We start from the raw sequence: 15,718 nt of genomic DNA, 5'->3' as shown, positions 1-15,718 counted from the left end.
TCTCCTGAATCAGACTTCAGAGCATTTCTGCTCTATCTAGAGAAGGTTTTTGATTGAATTTGTAGGAAATACCGGAAGTTAGTTATATGTGGTGACATAGAGATAAATTTTGTATATGATGGTGAAAAAAAAGGTATGTTGGTAGATCTTCTACATTCATACGATCTGATGCAGACTGTGTTTTCCAACTAGGGTGCAAGATAACAGTAGCACGGCCATAGACAATATTTTTATTCGTTCTTCATTACTAGATGGGCGTTCTGTTAGACAAAGGGTGAATGGCCTTTAAGACTATGATGCACAACTTTTAACACTAAAGGGCTTTTGTACTCAAACAAATGTAACATGTAATTACAAACTATGTCTTCTTCTTTCTTTTAGTGTTCAACCCTGAGGTTGGTTTCAGCAGAGCGCCATTACTCTCTTCTTTCTGCCTTCCTCTTCATTCCCACGTATGTTTTACATCCAACGTCATTCATGATCTGTTGCATGTATGACATCCTTGGTCGCCCCCGACGATTCCTTCCCTCACTATCTCCTTCTGCTATTGTTCCAATGATGTTGTTGTAACGTAGAATGTGATCTACAAGTTTGTATCTTCTTGTTTGGATGTGCCTCCACAGAGATCTGGTTTCCTGTACTCTTCTAAGCACCTCTTCGTTTGTCACTTTGTCTCTCCAGCTGATCTTCTTCATCCTTCTATAGCACCACATCTCCAGGGCCTCTAGCCGTCTTCTCTTCCAGTTCTCCAAGTTTCACATCCGTATATGGCCACACTCCAAACGAAACCTTTCATGATACGTATCCTTATTTTCAGACTGATGTTGTTGCTGGTGAGTAAGTTAATCCAACATCAATAGAGTGTGTTTTAAACCTTGTCAGTACGAGTGTACTGGGCACTACACATTGAAGGTGGAATAGTTCGGCTCGAGCCACCACGTGGTATGGCAAGAAAATGTATGTAATTGTTAAACTCACCTTAATTGAGCGGCCCAGAGATGTCGCTGGTCTCATTGTTCGTCTACGTTTTTCGTCATAGGGTGCCAGCTCACACCTGTCGTAAACTCAATTTTTTAAAGCTGAAATAAATATACGAAAACAATCCAGGCAGGTATTACTGTGAAATTTAAAAGATATTGAGTCACTCACGTTGATTTATAATTTGAGCAAGTAGTTTATTTCTATTTTTCCACGAATAGTCTTCAGTATATTGAGTAAACACATAAAACGCAGTCCAAGGGGCCTTTACGTAGGGGTGGGCTTTAATTAATTATGCTACAACACTTCACTATAAAAATCACATGTCGCGATCGCGGTACTTGCCAGTCTGTTCAGAATTCACAAAATACACTATTGTCTGCTGTCCTAAACCACTTGATCGCCTTCGAACGTGGCTACCAACCCGCTACTACCCCCAGATGGGCGGCAAGTCCGGCTCTTAGCGTCGCTCCCAACCAACCCCCTGTCATCAAAAACGGCCGCCCTATCCACCTTCGAAACGACTGCCTAACAGAAAACAACGTTTAACAAAAATTAAGAAAATTCTAAAACTAAACAAAATAACAAATATGACATATTGATAAATATGGAAATTTTCCAGGGAATAACATTTTAAAGTCAAATTTTTTGTATCTGCAACAATTTTTTCGCAAATAACGTTCTTGTGGCGTGATTTTGCTACTCCCAAATTTTTTTATACTACACATAAATAAACAATTAAAAATACACACTTAATTACTTATCTACCAATTTAAACTTTACAATGCTGCCGCTAATTTCGTCTCTTTAAATTTATTTATTACCAAAAATACAGTTTCTCTCTGTCGAATCCCATTGAAATATGGTACAGATTATGCTAGATCGGCTATGATTGCTCGATGCAGCTGTACTACCCGCATCCGTAAACAATTTGTTTATATTAATCGGCCAAAGCATTGCCGAGATATTAGCTTCGAACTTTCAGAAGTTTACTATTCTTAAGACGACAATAGCTTTTAAACTAATATATATTTTTTCAGCGTTTCTAGATAATTTTGCTTTACTTATTTTTCCGTCCATTAGTGACAACTCGCACTTCCGTGTCACCCTTAGTTTCGTTTTCATCAACTTTTCTCCAAGCGCGCGGAGACAACCATACGCGCCCCTGCCAAGAGTCGGGGTTTTTCCAAGGCGCGTAGACGCTAGCCGCTCGCCACGGCCCCGTAGCAACCGCCAGCCACGTGCTCTGCGGCGGTGAACTGCGGCTCAAATCTCCCGCCATAGCTTGTACGGTCACAATTATCACCACTTGCTACTCCAGAAACGCACTGCAAGGTGTCGCTAGTAGCACCAAACCCAATCTGCGGCCACAGAAACGAAATAATACACAAACATAAACTCCACACATGATACCAGAAAACTCTAAATGAACAAGTCCGTACATTAACTTATGCGGCAGTATTTCCTGTCCTAACATAACTAAACTACCCGAAATACATTTATTCATTATCATTTCCATGATGCTGATTTGACTGGCCATAGGTTGTGAGTAACAAAACATAAACTAATCGAAGGTGCACCAGGAATTTTTCTTAAAGTCTTCTAAATGTTGACCTTCACAAACATACAGATGGTAGTGCTACCAAGAAATACGTGCTACTTAGACTTTCCGTTGACCGCAACAATCTGTTCTACTCAAGAACAGAAACGGCCCAAATCTTTGAAACTGTACAAAACTGAGACAAGGTTTCTCTAACCAAAGTGAAAATAAGGAAATATGTGACCATAATAGTACTCAAAAATTTATTGTATGATGGGTTCCATGGAAGGTTCCAGCAACAACCATGTCAATAGTTTTAACCCAAACAATAATTTAACAGCTACTCAATGAGGAATGAAAATTACGGACTGTAAACTGAATAAAATCAAATATATAAAATAACCGATGGCACAACAAAATCCACAAATCAGCCTATATTCACCTGAAACTAAGTAATTCTAAACGTATAAACAAAAATAAAGAAAAAAACAAATTACATATCACCCAAATATAAACATTTCTTCAATGAATACCAGAACACATTATATGAATACCATTCAGTTCCATAATTATCACCAGTCAATCCCATGCTGAACTATCTCCACCCCCACCCACTAAAAGAATTTGGTGTGGGACCAAATTACAATCACTGCTCATGGAAAATTGAACCAATAAGAAAAATGCCACTCAATGTCCCTCTCTGACATTCAGATCCGGTCATATACGTATAAGTGCTACACAGTGACAACAATTGTTGTAGCCTGTATCATTAGTCATTATGAGAGAATGAGCTGTGTCAACCAGATTTTCCACAGCTTCAAGTACCACTATACTTTTACCAGGATAAACAGAAAAACCACTAGGCCATACAGAAAATTCTTAAAACTAAACACATTAGTAAATAGTATACAGCAAGGAGGAGTACCTTGCGAAAAAAAAGAAAATATCTTAGCTAATATAGAAATGATAAACTACCCTCTAACTGCCTCCCTCTATGCTAGTGCTATAGGGTATTGCCTGACCTTAATCTGTTCATGCGGATTCACTTTGAGTGAATACTCAACATCAGTCACCTTCCATGGTTTTTCAGAAAACACATTTTCGTCTTTAATCAAGAGTTGATATAATTCTGCTTTCTCATCCACATAAATCTCCTTTCTACCATTTACTTTACTCCTTACTTTTCTCTCAACTCCCATCTTATCTATTAAGCACTGTACTAAATGTAAACTAGACATCAATTCTACATCATGCAGTGCATTTTTGAATTTAACCCTTGTTCTTCCCTCAACAGTATTCAGTTCCACCATCTGGCCCTTATAATCTGCATATGGCTCATATTTACTCAGGAAATCAAACATCAATAACAGATTCATACTTAAATTTGGGACCACCAAAAGTGAGTGACTAAATACTTCACCTACAATGTTTACATCTAGAACTACCTCGTTTCTCATTGGTTTACTGAAATTTCCTGTAGCGTTTCTAACTCTCACTCCTGTGACTGGAAATTCCACTGTTTCCCTGTTCTTAATATGATCGTAAAAGCTATCTGCTACCCTAGACATTATAACGTCCAGTACCATCAAAGCAGTTTCAGAGACCCCTGCCACACCAACAGTTGTTATCAGCTGAACATTTTCAATATAATCGTGCTTCAATTCTGTTTCAGTCAACAGGTCCTCTATCTCATGTATGCAATCTTTAGTCGTGGTGCTCACCTGGTCTTCACTAAAAGATTCAATATCCTTATGCCCTGAAAATATTAAATCAAAGGCCTCTTTAATTCCAGAGTTTCCTACACTCAGCCCCCCAAGCTTTCTAGGATCTTTATATTTTTCTTCCTCCCAGGTCTCTAGTATATACAGATTGTGCTACTTTGCAAAATGAACCCAGTCATAACCATCATAATGACACTCATCTTTCACCCATCCATTCAGTATTTAGTTCCTCATGCGTCTGCTGTTCGTCATTATACACTATGAAATTTTTGATTTAAATCAACATCCTTACCTTCCTCACTAACTACATCATTATTCACAGTATTATTATCACTTATACCATCTTTTCCCATCATAAGTACACATTCTTCATCCAATGATTTAACATCTTTATCCCCATTAACTATTTCGTTGTAAGCTTGTTTGAACACCTCACTTTCCCTACATAAATCCCTGATTTGCTGGCTTATCTTCCAATTCTCAGGTGCCCACTTGTGAAACCATTTTGCCCTGGCTACCCAATAATCAGAGTGAAATCTACTCTCTGCCTTATCCTCCCATGCTTCCTTGAAAAAATGTGTCTGCCCAGCTTCTTCACTCATACCATTAGCAACAAACATAAACTTACTTGATTCAACAGAATCCCTCACAGTTTCAACCACTATATTAAAATCTGCAGCTTCATTCTCCACATTAAAAACTTCACCAAAACTACTGCTCGTTCATCGGCTGCAGGAACTATAGACTTCTCACTGGTACATTCCCTATCATTACTAGAGTGAGTGCCTCCACATATATTAACAACACTTTCTGCAGCCTTGTACCTCATATCAACATCATTACCCATGATAACATCTACATCTACATGGTATACTCTGCAATTCACACTTAAGTGCCTGGCAGAGGGTTCATCGAACCATTTTCATACTACTTCTCTACCATTCAACTCTCGAGTGGCTGGTGGGAAAAAGGAACACCTAAATCTTTCCATTCGGGCCCTGATTTCTCTTATTTTAGTATGATGATCATTTCTCTCTACGTAGGTGAGTGTAACAAAATATTTACACATTCGTAAGAGACAGTTGGTAATTGAAATTCCGTAAATAGATCTCGTCGCAAAGAAAACCGCCTTTGTTTCAGTGACTACCACCCCAACTCGCGTATCATATCAGTGACACTCTCACCCCTTTTATTTAACAAAGCCCCAACTTTTTTTTCTCCCTCCTGATTCCTACATTTCCTATTATTTTTAATTCTAAAGGCCCTCATCTTATCATGCTGATTAAACCAGCCTCCAAACATCTCACCATTACCCCTAATTGCCTCCATTCCACAAATCCTTTCTTCCCCCACTTGTTTATTTCTATCCTGACCAACAAACCCGCTGTTAGTTTGTGTATAAGTTTTATTTCATACTTTATCTTCCCCTGTTCCACTACTTTTGCTTTCATTAAAATACCTGCCATTATTTTGCAAAAACTATTAGAAGATCCACCATTACTTATCTCAAAATTATTTTCCCATCTCATCGTCCTATTTCTTGCATAGTTTTCTTCCCAGATGGGACCCTGTTGGGAACAAATCTCAGTTTAAAGAATTTTGTCCCTGTGGTCCCTTTGCATTAATTACTACTCTCCCATCTCTCTGTTCTTGCATTGGCCTTTGATCACACCTGCTTCCATTTCCACATGCACCTCTCTTGTACCTGACATCATCATTAAATCCTCCCCTGTTATCCATTCAAGTTTCATTTTGACTTTTATTTCTGTTGTCTCTCCAGTCAACATTATGATTCCCTTCCCTAATGTGTTATGGTGATTATAACCCCAACTCACAATATTACTTCTCTCCATTATTTCTCCGATTATTCCCTCAATTGCTCCCCCCTGAGTTTGGCTTACAGCACACTGCTTGTTCCATCTTCTCAATAAAATCCAAGAATTTTGTATAGAATCTGTTGGACTATGTATCAGTTACCACCGTACATTTTTGGGTAACCTTCTCCTTGGTGTAGAAATCTCAGCCAAAATTCCCAATGGCCAATCCAAACGTACCACCTTTCTTAATTCCTCCTGACAAAATTATTTCATAGTTTGCCTATCTCCTCTGTAAACGGGACCATTCAAAAAATCATTCTCTAATCTGCATTGTTTTGCTTCTCTCCAATACCTATTTAGAAACATCTGTTCAAATATTAAAATGTTCACTTCACTGATTTGTCCATTTTTACCAGTTTAAATTTGCTGTTGTCACTGTTGTTTGTTGTTGTGGTCTTCAGTCCTGAGACTGGTTTGATGCAGCTCTCCATGCTACTCTATCCTGTGCAAGCTTCTTCATCTCCCAGTACCTACTGCAACCTACATCCTTCTGAATCTGCTTAGTGTATGCATCTCTTGGTCTCCCCCTACGATTTTTACCCTCCACGCTGCCCTCCAATACTAAATTGGTGATCCCTTGATGCCTCAGAACATGTCCTACCAACCGATCCCTTCTTCTGGTCAAGTTGTGCCACAAACTCCTCTTCTCCCCAATCCTATTCAGTACCTCCTCATTAGTTATGTGATCTACCCATCTAATCTTCAGCATTCTTCTGTAGCACCACATTTCGAAAGCTTCTATTCTCTTCTTGTCCAAACTATTTATCGTCCATGTTTCACTTCCATACATGGCTACACTCCATACAAATACTTTCAGAAAAGACTTCCTGACACTTAAATCTATACTCGATGTTAACAAATTTCTCTTCTTCAGAAACGCTTTCCTTGCCATTGCCAGTCTACATTTTATATCCTCTCTACTTAGACCATCATCAGTTATTTTGCTCCCCAAATAGCAAAACTCCTTTACTACTTTAAGTGTCTCATTTCCTAATCTAATACCCTCAACATCACCCGACTTAATTCGACTACATTCCATTATCCTCGTTTTGCTTTTGTTGATGTTCATCTTATATCCTCCCTTCAAGACACCATCCATTCCATTCAACTGCTCTTCCAAGTCCTTTGCTGTCTCTGACAGAATTACAATGTCATCGGCGAACCTCAAAGTTTTTATTTCTTCTCCATGGATTTTAATACCTACTCCGAATTTTTCTTTTGTTTCCTTTACTGCTTGCTCAATATACAGATTGAATAACATCGGGGAGAGGCTACAACCCTGTCTTACTCCCTTCCCAACCACTGCTTCCCTTTCATGTCCCTCGACTCTTATAACTGCCATCTGGTTTCTGTACAAATTGTAAATAGCCTTTCGCTCCCTGTATTTTACCCCTGCCACCTTTAGAATTTGAAAGAGAGTATTCCAGTCAACATTGTCAAAAGCTTTCTCTAAGTCTACAAATGCTAGAAACGTAGGTTTGCCTTTCCTTAATCTTTCTTCTAAGATAAGTCGTAAGGTCAGTATTGCCTCACGTGTCCCAGTATTTCTACGGAATCCAAACTGATCTTCCCCGAGGTCGGCTTCTACTAGTTTTTCCATTCGTCTGTAAAGAATTCGTGTTAGTATTTTGCAGCTGTGGCTTATTAAACTGATTGTTCGGTAATTTTCACATCTGTCAACACCTGCTTTCTTTGGGATTGGAATTATTATATTCTTCTTGAAGTCTGAGGGTATTTCGCCTGTTTCATACATCTTGCTCACCAGATGGTAGAGTTTTGTCAGGACTGGCTCTCCCAAGGCCGTCAGTAGTTCCAATGGAATGTTGTCTACTCCGGGGGCCTTGTTTCGACTCAGGTCTTTCAGTGCTCTGTCAAACTCTTCACGCAGTATCGTATCTCCCATTTCATCTTCATCTACATCCTCTTCCATTTCCATAATATTGTCCTCAAGTACATCGCCCTTGTATAGACCCTCTATATACTCCTTCCACCTTTCTGCTTTCCCTTCTTTGCTTAGAACTGGATTTCCATCTGAGCTCTTGATGTTCATACAAGTGGTTCTCTTATCTCCAAAGGTCTCTTTAATTTTCCTGTAGGCAGTATCTATCTTACCCCTAGTAAGATAAGCCTCTACATCCTTACATTTGTCCTCTAGCCATCCCTGCTTAGCCATTTTGCACTTCCTGTCGATCTCATTTTTGAGACGTTTGTATTCCTTTTTGCCTGCTTCATTTACTGCATTTTTATATTTTCTCCTTTCATCAATTAAATTCAATATTTCTTCTGTTACCCAAGGATTTCTACTAGCCCTCGTCTTTTTACCTACTTGATACTCTGCTGCCTTCACTATTTCATCCCTCAAAGCTACCCATTCTTCTTCTACTGTATTTCTTTCCCCCATTCCTGTCAATTGTTCCCTTATGCTCTCCCTGAAACTCTGTACAACCTCTGGTTCTTTCAGTTTATCCAGGTCCCATCTCCTTAAATTCCCACCTTTTTGCAGTTTCTTCAGTTTTAATCTACAGGTCATAACCAATAGATTGTGGTCAGAGTCCACATCTGCCCCTGGAAATGTCTTACAATTTAAAACCTGGTTCCTAAATCTCTGTCTTACCATTATATAATCAATCTGATACCTTTTAGTATCTCCAGGGTTCTTCCATGTATACAACCTTCTATCATGATTCTTAAACCAAGTGTTAGCTATGATTAAATTGTGCTCTGTGCAAAATTCTACCAGGCGGCTTCCTCTTTCATTTCTTAGCCCCAATCCATATTCACCTACTATGTTTCCTTCTCTCCCTTTTCCTACACTGGAATTCCAGTCACCCATAACTATTAAATTTTCATCTCCCTTCACAATCTGAATAATTTCTTTTATTTCATCATACATTTCTTCAATTTCTTCGTCATCTGCAGAGCTAGTTGGCATATAAACTTGTACTACTGTAGTAGGTGTGGGCTTCGTATCTATCTTGGCCACAATTGTCACTGATACCATCAATAAACAGTTCATGCATGCTGCAAGAAAATCTGCAGCACAGTACTTACTTTCTCTTGAAAAAGTCTTACCACTGGGTACCTGTAACATAGGCGATTCGGTACTTCCTTAGCCCCACATGATTCTAATTTACTTAATCTACTGTTAACTTTGTCAGTTTTTACATTACCCTTTACAGTAACAGCAGCGACATTTTCAGTTTCCTTTCTTAGGTCGATAACTGTCTCTGCCAGTTGACCTAATAATAAAGTTCTGGTTTTATCAGTAATAGCCACCCTCTTCTGATCCTCACCAATCAGATCTTGCCTTGTCTCAACATTCCTAGTGTCACGCATCTGACTGCCTGAATCAATTCTACCACTTAATTCAACAGTAACTGCATCAATCTTAGCATTCAAATTTCCTTCTACCTCCTCAAATTTTTCTGATAAATCTCCCAACTGTTCATTTATTATCTAATTGTTGCCGCCAAAGAATTTTTTATATCCCCAGATCAGTTTTTAATTCAGTCTTGAAATTCCCCATATCAGTTTGTAAGTAGGCTGTTTAGGTTTTTATATTGGTAACGCCACGTAGCGCTCTGTATGAAAATCACTGGCTGTGCTGTGTGCAGTCTGTGGCTGGTTGGAATTATTGTAATACTCGCTATTGTAGCGTTGGGCTGTTGGATGTGAACAGCGCGTAGTGTTGCGCAGTTGGAGGTGAGCCGCCAGCAGTGGTGGATGTGGTTAGAGAGCGGGTGGAGTTTTGAGAGCGGATGATCTGGACGTGTGTCCATCAGAGAGAGTAAATTTGTAGGACTGGATGTCATGAACTGATGTGTATATATATATATGGTGAGTCACCTAACGTTACCGCTGGATATATTTCGTAAACCCCTCAAATACTGAGGAACCGATTCCACAGACCGAATGTGAGGAGAGGGGCTAGTGTAATTGTTTAATACAAACCGTACAAAAATGCACGGAAGTATGTTTTTTAACATAAACCTACTTTTTTTAAAATGGAACCACGTTAGTTTTTTTAGCACATCTGAACATATGAACAAATACGTAATCAGTGCCGTTTGTTGCATTGTAAAATGTTAATTACAGCCGGAGATATTGTAACCTAAAGTTGACGCTTGAAACCTTCGACGTTCAGTTGCGTGTTGTAACAAACAGCTGCAACATACATCGCGTTTCTATAGAATGATCTGCCAACGTTGATCGAAAATGTCCCACTGAAAACGCGTCGACGTATGTGGTATCAGCATGATGGTGCACCTGCACATTCCGCAATTAGCACTAGGCTGACCCTTGACAGGATGTTCGACGGGCGTTTCATAGGACGTGGAGGACGCATAAATTGGCCAGCCCGTTCTCCTGATCTTACACCTCTGGACTTCTTTCTGTGGGGTACGTTAAAGGAGAATGTGTACCGTGATGTGGCTACAACCTCAGAGGATATGAAACAACGTATTGTAGCAGCCTGCGGCGACATTACACCAGATGTACTGCGGCGTGTACGACATTCATTACGCCAGACACTGCAATTGTGTGCAGCAAATGATGGCCACCATATGAACATCTATTGGCCTGACATGTCGGGACACACTCTATTCCACTCCGTAATTGAAAACGGAAACCACGTGTGTACGTGTACCTCACCCCTCATGGTAAAGTACATGTGAGTCAGTGAAAAAGACCACTAAAAAGGTGTTAGCAGGTGGACGTAATGTACTGTTCCAGTCTCTTCTGTACCTAAGGTCCATCACCGTTCCCTTTGGATCCCTACGTAATTCGGTGCTCTCCGATACACACGATTAAACAGCGGAGGAGTGGTACTCAAGCGTCAAGTTTAGGTTGCAATATCTCCGGATGTAATTAACATTTTATAATGCAACAAACGGCACTGATTACGTATTTGTTTAAATATTCAGATGTGCTAACAAAACTAACGGGGTTCCATTTAAAAAAAAACGTATGTTTGTGTTAAAAAACAAACTTCCGTGCATTTTTTTATGGTTTGTATTAACCAATTACACTAGACCCTCTCCTCACGTTCGGTCTGTGGAATCGGTTCGTCAGTATTTGATGTGGTTTACGAAATATATCCAGCGGTAATGTTAGGTGACTCACCCTGTATATATGTATTATGACTTTGAACACTATTAAGGTAAATACATTGTTTGTTCTCTATCAAAATCTTTCAATTGCTGACTATGCCTATCAGCAGTTAGTGACTTCAGTAGTTAGAATCTTTTATTTAGCTGGCAGTATTGGCGCTCGCTGTATTGCAGTAGTTCGAGTAACGAAGATTTTCGTGAGGTAAGTGATTCATGAAAGGTATAGGTTAATGTTAGTCAGAGCCATTCTTTTGTAGGGATTTTTGAAAGTCATATTACGTTGCACTAAAAGTATTGTGTGTCACTTTAGTGTTGATCAGAATAAGTAAAGAGAGTAATGTCTGAGTACTTACAGTTTTGTTCAGCTGTTTGAAAATCAAATTACGTAAGGTGTTTATCAGCACAGTCATTCATAAATTTTTCTAAGGTGAGGTTTCAAGTTTTTAATTCAGTCTTGTAATCCCTCATATCAAGTTTTAATTCAGTTGTGAATTCCCCCTTTGGCTCATTAATGTTCTAAGTATAGCCACTACACTAGCTTCTGCTTGTTCTCCCTGTCCGTGTGGGCTCTGAGACTCATTCCCACTCCCTGTAGACTCAACATCACCAGCTGACTCCTTTACCACCATTTCGCTAAATTGAGACTCCATAGGTAAACTGGCTGTGATATAGAGAATTGAGAAATTAATGCTTCTGCTGCCAACACTTAGGTTTGTTGAGACTGCTGCTGCGTGACGACTGCTGCCTGATGCTGTCGGCTGCCGTGCGGTGAGATGCGTGGAATGGCTCGCAGGTTTGGCTGCGGAAGCCGCCCAGCTACAGAGTGCGGCGGGAAAGTTGGAGCGACCATGTTTGGCGGTCAGCGACGCTTCAGCTCCAGCTTTGGTGGTCGACGTCGGACTCAACATACTGCTAAGGGATCGGCAACGCTTGTCCCCCAATATTCTTCACTTTAAACTTAATCCGGCACTGCCTACCGAGCCTGTTCACTTACGAAAATCCCGGACGAGAAACCCGATATTACGACTGTACTGGGCACTACACATTGAAGTTGGAATAGTTCGGCCCGAGACCCCAATTTCTATGACACGAAAATATATATATTTGTTACACTCAGCTTAACTGAGTCCCCCAGAGATGTGGCTGGTCTCAGTGTTTGGCTACATTTTTCGTCATAGGGTGCCAGATCACACCTGTATTAAACTCAGTTTTTTAACTGAAATAAAATATGAAAAGACAATGCAGGCAGGTATTGCCGTGAAATTAAAAAAAATATTGAGTCACTCACCTTGATTTATAATATGAACAAGTAGTGTATTTCTATTTTTACACGAAAAGTCTTAAGTGTAGTGAGTAAACACTTAAAATGCCGTCTGAGGGGTCTTTACGTAAGGGCGGCCTTTAATAACTGATGCTACAACACTTCACTATAAAATTCATATGTCGCGTTCACGGCACTCGACAGTATGTTCAGAATTCACAAAATGCACTCATGTCTGCTGTCCTAAACAACTACAATGCCCTCCGCTTCATCGCTTTCGAACGTGGCTACAAACCCACTACTACCCTCAGACGGGTGGGACGTCCTGCTCTCAGCGTCGCTCCACACTAAACCCCTGTAGTCAAAGATGACCGTCCTATCCACCCTCGAAACGACTGCCTAACTGAAGACAATGTTTCACAAAAATCACGAATGTTCTGATGGTTCAAATGGCTCTAAGCACTATGCGACTTAACGTCAGAGGTCATCAGTCCCTTAGACTTCGAGCCACTTAAACCTAACTAACCTAAGGACATCACACACATCCATGCCCGAGGCAGGATTCGAAACTGCGGCCGTGACAGCCGCGTGGTTCCGGACTGAGGCGCCTACAACCGCTCTGTCGCAGCGGCCGGCTACGAATGTTCTGAAACGAGACACAGAAGCATATATGACATAATGATAAATATGGAAAATTTCCGGGCAATAACAATTTAAAGTTAAATTTTTGGTATCTGCCACAGTTTTTCCACAAATAATGTTCTTGTGGCGTGATTTTGATTTTCCCGTATTTTTTTATGCTAAACATAAATAAACAAATAAAAAAAACATACTTAATTACACATCTACCTCTATAACATTCAGGATGCTGCCGCTAGTTTCGTCTCTTTAAATTTATGTATTATCAAAAACACAGTTTCTCTCTGTTGAATCCCATACTCCAACCTCTCATTGAAAATGGTACAGATTCTGCTAAATTTGCTATGATTCCTCTATGCAGCTGTACTAGCCGCATCCGTAGACCCTTTGTTTGTATTCTTCGGCCAAAGCATTGCCGAGATATTAGCTTTAGAAATTTCACAAATTTACAGTTTTTAAGACGACAATAACTTTTAAAACGATTTTATATTTTTGTGGCGCGTCTAGATAATTTAGCCTTAAATATTTTTCTGCCCGTTAGTGCCAACACGCACCTCCGTGTCACTCTTAGTTATGTTTTTATTAACTTTTCTCTTGCATATAACTTTCTCCAAGCGCGCAGTCACGGCCATAAGGGTCCCTGCCAAGCGCTCGGGTTTCTCCAAGGCCGCGTAGGCGCTAGCCGCTCGCCACGGCCCCGTAGCAACCGCCAGGCACGTGCTCTGCGGCGGTGAACTGCGGCTCTAATCTCCTCCCACAGCTTGCACGGTCACATCAGGGAACAATAGTGGCAGGATGTTTATAGTGCCGATAACGTAGATGATAAATATAATGCTTTGCTAAACGCATTTCTCGTGGTCTTTGGGAGCTGGTTTCCATTAGAATGTTCTAAAGTGGGTACTATCAGAAAAGTGCAGCCCAGGTGGCTGGCTAGTGGAGTGAGGATATCGCGTAAAACTAAATGGGAATTATATAAAATTGTTAGAAGTAGCCATACTCAAGCTGCAGTAGCCCATTACAAACAGTATGTTATTAGGAGGCCAAACAGTATGTGGTATGCAAACAGAATAGTTAATCTCCAGGACAAATTGAAAACCATACGGTCAACTGTGAAGGAACTTTTTGGTCAGCAGCACAAGGACGACGACATATAGTCAGTTTGTAGTAAAAATATTTCTGTTGCTGATAAATCAGATATATGTACAGTATTTAACAATCATTTTCCGAGCATTGCTCGTGAATTAAATTAAAATTAAGTTTCTGCAGGAAATCATATAACTTCCTTGGCAAATGACTTTCCGAGATTGTCTGATGTACTCTTCTGTGATAAAGACAAGGGGGAGGTGGAGTCAATAATGAAATCACTGAAGACTAAGGACTCTCATGGTTGTGATGGAGTGCCTAGCAGAATATCAAAGTACTGTGCTCCACATGTTAGCCCTATATTTAGCAATACTTGTAATTTTGCATTTAGGAATAGTCAGTTCCCTGAATGATTAATGTACTCAGTAGGAAAGCCGCATTATAAATAGGGAGAAAGGGTAATGTAGACAATTTTAGACCCACTTCTATGCCATCAGTGTTTGCTAAAGTTACTGAAAAGGCTATGTATGTAAGGAGAATTGATCATTTTATATCACACAATTGGCTATCAAATGTACACTTCGGCTTTAGAATTCGTTTAACTAATGAAAATGCTATATTCTCTTTTCTCTGTGAGGTATTGGATGGGTTAAATAAAAGGTTTCGTACGATTGGCGTATTTTTTCGTTTACCTAAGGCGTTTGATTGTGTTGATCACAAAATATTGCCCAAAAGTTGGACCATTACAGAATACGAGGAGCAACTCACAATTTGTTCACCTCTTACTTTAGCAAACACACAGTGAAAAGTCATTGCTCATAATGTTAAGAAGGGCTGTGCTGAGGGGTTGGAGTGTGGTACAATGAACTGGGGGCTGGGGGAGGGGATGCCCCAGGGATCAGTGTTGGGGCCAATTCTGTTCCTTATTTATATAAATGATATGCCGTCTAGTATTAAGGGTAACTCTAAAATATCTCTGTTTGATGATGACAGGAGCTTTGTAGCAAAGGATGCTGTGTGCAACATTGGCTCTGTTACAAAAGTGCAGCCGGTTTGTGTGGCCGTGCGGTTGTAGGCGCGTCAGTCTGGAGCCGCGTGACTACTTCGGTCGCAGGTTCGAATCCTGCCTCGGGATTGGATGTGTATGATGTCCTTAGGTTAGTTAGGTTTAAGTAGTTCTAAGTTCTAGGGGACTGATGACCTCAGAAGTTAAAGTCCCATAGTGCTCAGAGCTATTTCAACCATTTTTGAACAAAAGTGCAGTTCATGACCTACGTTCATGGCTTGTAGAAAATAAACTAACGCTAAATCACAGTAAGACTCTGTTTTTACAGTTTCTAACACACAATTCAACAAAACCTGATATTTCAATTTCAAAGAATGGGCATATGATTAGTGAAACTGAACAGTTCAGATTTTTAGGTGTTCAAGTACATAGTAAACTGTCGTGTAAAGCCCACGTTCAGAATCTTATTCAAAGACTTAGTGCTGACATTTTTACTATTCGAACG

This window comes from Schistocerca nitens, chromosome 6 (genome assembly GCF_023898315.1).
Source record: "Schistocerca nitens isolate TAMUIC-IGC-003100 chromosome 6, iqSchNite1.1, whole genome shotgun sequence".
Classification (NCBI taxonomy): Eukaryota; Metazoa; Arthropoda; class Insecta; order Orthoptera; family Acrididae; genus Schistocerca; species Schistocerca nitens.
This window is presented reverse-complemented; position numbering follows the sequence as displayed.